Source organism: Thermobia domestica, chromosome 10 (assembly GCF_964235325.1).
Source record: "Thermobia domestica chromosome 10, izTheDome1.hap1.1, whole genome shotgun sequence".
In the NCBI taxonomy this organism is placed as follows: Eukaryota; Metazoa; Arthropoda; class Insecta; order Zygentoma; family Lepismatidae; genus Thermobia; species Thermobia domestica.
Genome location: NC_137463.1, coordinates 94,288,883 through 94,295,394, shown reverse-complemented (window position 1 = coordinate 94,295,394; position 6,512 = coordinate 94,288,883).

Below are 6,512 nucleotides of genomic sequence, written 5' to 3'. Positions count from 1 at the left end.
CTGACCGTAGCGAAAGGGTGTGAACCTTCTTTAGGCGATTAATCGGGTCCAATATTTCAATAAGTTTCTGCACACAAATATTTCAGTAAAAGAGGAAAAGTTATTCAAACTTTCTGAATACCTATTTATGGGCGAAATTCGGTTCCCTTGGAACTTTTTAAGAGTTTGAAGGGCCACCATTTTGAACATTTTCATCTGATTATTCTGGTTAACGAACTCATCAAGATATTTCAATAATTAATGTTTGTGCCAAGTTTCGTCTCAATCCGCTGAAAATTAGGGTGGTTATGGCATTCACAAATAGCGTTATATATATACAAATAGATAGATAAATAGACACACAGAGGGAGAGAGAAAAAGTGTTTTTCTCCCTTCTCGCACCTGTGGTGCGTCAGAGCTAAACCGGGCCCCTTTGCAAAACGTATTGACGAGCCTAACCTAAACACAAGCCTCTTACTTGCTAACGTAGAAACGTGGTCGGGAGGTGTAAGGCATGTAGAAATTGTATTTTTAGTAACCATGAGTATGGTCGACTTCCATGTTTTTCCTTTTACTTTTTGCAGCTACTTCGGAACGTTCAATTTTTATTCTTTACTAATTGCAAATGGCGTTTACATTCAAAATATGAGGAATTTTGGTGGCATTTGTTCGGATATTCTTCTCCTTGGAAATGAAGACAAGAACAAAAGCAATACGCAAAGACAAAAAGTATTATCAGTACTAAACATTACCAATAATAATTGCTACGAAAAACTAAATACGACCTCTTTTACCATCTCTCATGAGTTGTATGTATTATTAACAAAAATTTTTAAAAATGTCCTCGCTTAAGATTCGAACTTGCGTCCTTTGCATTTGTAAGCCAGCACCTTAACCACTACACCAAGATCATGGCATGGTGCCAGTTTAGTTGTCGGCGTATTTGTTGTATTTGTGTTTTATGTTCCCACTTCGACAATTTTTACTCTTTTTTTGTAAGTTTAACAGCTGTTTCTGGCTTTCTCTTTCGGTGTCGTCCTTTATTTACACAATGCACTATTCGTATTCACAGCTTGTGCCCCTCTGCAATGTCTTATTCAGATTAAGCTTTTCTTTTTGCCCCTCAGTAAACATTTGATTGATTTAATTCTCATACTCTCCACGGATGGAGCGCAGGAATGCCAGACTCGAAAAATAGGTGTACATTTACTTTCCTGACAGATCATACATATGTTTCTCAATGCACTAGTCCTGTACGATTGACAGAAGGTTGACAAGGAGGTGGATAATGTCTTATTCCGGAAGTCGTGAGGAAGCCTCAGAGGTCTAACCCTTTTAAATTATGGCTTTTTAAATGTAAATTATAGACTTTCAGTCAAGCTGATACAGCATCATCCCAATCTATCCTAGGATCATGGTTCGTACCTCATTCTCTTTAGAATAGAACAGCTTTTCAAACGGTACCATTCACATTTCCTTATCATGTCCCTCAGTGGGAAATTTTGAGGAAAATCGGGATTTTTTTCTTTAAAAAATCAAATTTTGAGCCCCTCTGGACCCCCTGTGTTAACGCACAGATCTCAAAATCAACTGAAAAAATGTTAAGGGGTGTATTAAATGTGTGTACAAAATTTCAAGTTTCTAGAATAGTAAGGGCAGGAAAATTATTTACCCCTGAGCTAAGAAGATCCCCACAATACCCCAGATGCCCTGTATGTTACATTGAAGTTTCCAGAGACATCCCTATTTATCCTAGGATCATGGTTCGTACATTATTCTCTTCAAAATAGAACAGACTTTCAAACAGTACCATTCACATGTCTCCTCATGTATCTAGGGCGGGAAAATCGCGAAAAAAGGATTTTTTTTAAAAAAAAATTATACCTTTTTGCCCCTCTGGACTCCCCTGTTTTAACGCAGAGATCTGAAACAAATCTGAAAAATACTAATGAGTGCACTGAATGTACAAAATTTCAATCTTCTAGGTGCAAAAGTAAGACCGCCAAAAATAATATCCCCACAATACCAAAGATTCCCGTATAAAACAGGATCTCAGGTAAAAATTTCCAGACATCCCTATTTATCCTAGGATCATGGTTCATACATCATTCTCTTTAGAATAAAACAGCCTTTCAAAAGGTACCATTCACATGTCTCCATCATGTATCTGAGGTGGCAAAAATTACGAAAGAAAGAAACAAAATTAAAAAACCTTGTTGGTCTTTTTTAATCGAATGATGAAGATGCTACCCTATCACGTAAAAATAGGTGATATAATTTAAAAAGGTTAAAGGAAAGAAAAGAATAATTTTTTGTAGAAGTAAAGGGAGAATATTGGGACAGAAAATGATTATTTATGATGCGCCCCAGGCCCGTATTCACGGGGGTCAAGGGGGCCGGCCCCCCTAAATTTTTACTGCCCCCCCCCTAAAATTTTCACGGAAGGCTTGCAAAAAATCTTCATTAATTCTATGTGTAAATACTAAGAATAAAATGAAAAATAAAAGAGATTATTCCAAGAATGTTTCCATTTTAACTATTTGACGAACACTTCTAAACATATTTTAAAGGAGTTAAAGTAAAGTTTATCAGTCTTCCCGAATCTCGATATGAAATGACACAATACACATTGAAGCAAGTTTTCCGAAAAGAAGGAATATGTTCATAATACTTCACGCCACAGTTGTAATAGCGATCTGGGAGGTACGAGACGAAGTGTGAAGTGCTTACTGCAAGCCAAATCATAAAACAGGAGCAGGAACAAAGCGTTTATCTTTTGTCGATTGCAGTAACGGCGGTAGGTTATTGTTATTCTATTGTGTAGTTGTAGTACATACATGCATTGCAAAATCCTCGTGAACAACAAACCTTAGATTAATTGTGGAACAATTAGTTGTGAAGTGAATTAAGAGCTCCGCGTTCCGTTAAAGGCGACTGATTCTAGTAAATTGTTGTTGTGTGATATATAAAACAAGAACTGTGGTGGAACATTTACCGAAAAAGTAACGGTTGCATAGACTTTCGTATGTTTGTTCTCGTAGAGGAATAAAGTTAAGCTAAATTACCTTAATTAGATGAGTAACTGAGCAAGTAAACATATTTAACGTTTAAGGATTAAATTCCAGGTTGTGGAGCCAGGACTAGTAAAAATTTGCAAGATTTAGAGGAGGAATTAAGTAGCAGAATGTTTTGTATTGTGCCTGGGGTGGGGGATCCCGTGGAAGTAGGTAGTTTTCATATAAAAACGTTGTAAATTGGAAGTGTTTCTTAGTCGCGTACGCGTAATAATGTTGTAATTCAACATGAAAGAAGCAGTGATGCTTTTACTCGATAATAGGTGGGTGTAGCATTTTACTTACACTTAGAAAAATCCGTTCTCCGGACAGTGGTATATTGTACAAATATACGGAATCCTCTTGCTTACTACATTACGTTATCCGTATGCTGCATAGGCCCTTAGATGTTACATCATGCCGTTGCAGGATGTCTGATGTTTAACAGTCTTCCTTAAATTAGATACATATGTGTATGTTACCTTCGTCAGGTATATGTTATATATTTCCATTTGTATGTGATCCTGACCGCCTATGTATGTATAGATGGAAAGTACTTATACAGAAAGTATTATAAAACATGCGTTTTCAGTTATACGCTTGCTGTACGTTAAGGCCAAAAACTACAGGATTTACAAATGTAACATACGATATTACGTAGGCCATATAACTTTTTTTCTAAGCGTAGCTTTGAATAACATTATAGTGCTTTTTTTTTAGCTGTTTTGGTATGTCTTCTTGGTGTAGTGTGCAAGTGGTTCATTTATATAAAACGAGTTTAATTTAAGATTTTAAACAAGAACTTACTATAAATATTAAAAAAAAAAAATGTAATTGTAAACAAGGGAATGTTACTTCACGCTTACTTCAAAGTTACCCGTTCACCTAATTTTCAACAAAAACCATAATAAAATCTACAATCATCAATTTCTACTTAAACTTTACTCATTTTATGTTCTGTTACGTTACCTCGGGGGTGGGAGTATGGGAGGAAGAACCACAATTACATATGGAAATTCATTATTAACCTACAGGTGAGACTGGCGGGCCGCGCGGAGCACGGTTGTGGGTAGTTAATGGGGAGTGCGGAGTTGAGAGAGAAGAAAGAGCGAAGTGAGAAGCTGAAGTAAGGTGGGATGACGCACTACTAGGTTACTTAGGTTAGGTTATGTCTACTTCCCACTTACCTTAGTACTTTGGTTTGTAGAGCTCTCCTATCTCAAGCAGAAAATCGTGAACGATTATTGGTGGTCTTTGTTCTTTCATTCATTAACCCAAGAATTTTACACACATTGAAAAGATTAACCTCATTATCAACATCATGTTTTACAAATGTTAGTACTGTCAATTCGCATCCAGCGCAAAGACTCTGTACACTTGTAGCCATGTTTACTCGAAAATTATCGACAATCCAACCGTCCTGAACCTAGAGACAAGTAGTTCCCTCTACTTGCAAATTAATCCCGTCTTTATAACCGCTTATCAAAAGATATTATACATAAATTACGCTTTACTTACATGTTATCAAGCACACAAGCAATCAAATTATCCATTTCTTCTAGGTAAATTTTCAAAATTTTGACAAAAACGGACGGGCAACTTCACAAGTTAATCCTGAACAAGAGTCTCAGTAAAGTTTAATTTTCTTGTTTCACAGTAGATCATCTTGATCTTAATGTTCATAGATATTTCCCATTAACTTTACCGCTCTGTTTAGAGGGATGATAATTGTATATTTCTGACCCCCATTCAATATTAATTACTGATAGTTGTGTTTGTTAAAGAAAATATTAGAAACTCTAGTACACAGAAACTGCTAAGAATATGTTGTGCTGGGTTTAGTAAAATGAGTTTAAAGTGTTAGTGTTGTGAAAATGCAGCCTGTACTCTTACCCTATTTATCCTTGGGGTTTTACAAATAAAGTCAGTAACGAAGTAGATCTGTTCTTTCTATTTTCATTTGCATACGCAGTGACAACAAATTCCGATTCCTCTAAGTGGGATTAATTGCAAATTTCTGACCCCCTATTCAGTATACAGTGGTAGCAACCATGCACTTAAAAATGTTGACACTTGTAAAAAGAAATGAAGAAAAAAAAGGAAACTAATGAAATCATTTTCATTTTTACAAAGGTCAATGGTTGCTACCATTGTATTCAAAATAATTATTCATTATGATGAGAAGTTTCATCATGTCTAACGGACATTAAATGTAGCAACGGAACCTTAATTGTCTTACGAAATGATTGTTTTTGATAAATTTCGAAAGTAACCCCCGATTGGTAGTGCGAGGGTTACAAATATATATTCACTAGTAATATCATTAATTTTCAGAACTTTCTAGTTTTTGCCCTATGCTTTCCTGAAACATATACTAATCATATATTCAATTTGAATGTTCTGATTTATTGTAAATTGACATATTTTTACGTTGTGGACACAAAGTATCCCTCGTTGGTAGGACATTTTATTATTGTAGCAATCTGGTTTTTACATATAGCTGTATTACACGTGGGACTATTAAAACATATATTTTAATTCTAATTCGTGTAGTTAGTAATACCTATTTAATAAAATTTACGTTTGTTTCATGTAGATTACAGGATATTAAATTAATGTGTGTATGTAGAGGGGGATAATAGAATTATGTAGAAGCAAAATACTTAAACATTCAAGAGAAGATTTGATGAATTGCTGATGTTACTATTTGATGAAGTATAATATGGTTGGTTTGCCCCCTCCCCCCAACTTCTACCGGGCCCCCTCTACATTTTTGGGCTGGCTACTGGCCTGATGCGCCCTGCAATCTTTTGTAAATATTGACCATGTCTAAGCTGGATGAAAATAAATACAGAAAACTACCTACAACATCCATATCAAATTTTTAGATGTAATATCGGTGTTCATTTGTCATCAATAATCACTTCCTTCTAAACATTATTGAAACCGCAGCATGAACGAAACGTATTCCTTCTTCCTAGCAGCTAAATTAAGAAAGAAAGAAAGAAAAAAGAAAACAATAATTGATACGTTTTAATTTTTGATTTAGATTATATCGCTCCTTCCACATATGCATCGTTCCACGCATTTTGAGTCTAATTATATCACTCCCGAGTTTCCTATTGATTAAGAAGCATATACTGTACTCAATATACAAAAGAGAACTTTTATAGACAGTTTTAACTTCAAACAATAACCTATTATCAAATCTTTATGAAACATTCTTAAACTTTCTATCCGCTATTATATAGAAAACTACTTTTGCTAAGTATTGGCTAGTAATGTTTATCTTAGATTCTCTTTGCCCGTTTATTCTGGAAGAAGATTACATGTATGTAACCAAGATGTTAAGAGGAATTATGGTTCTTCATTTTTACGAACAGTACATACATACATATATTGTAAGCGTTGCCGATCACAGAAAGATCCGGGTAATGTTACATCCAGCAGCGCAACTTCATCTGAGCCATCATGGCAGCG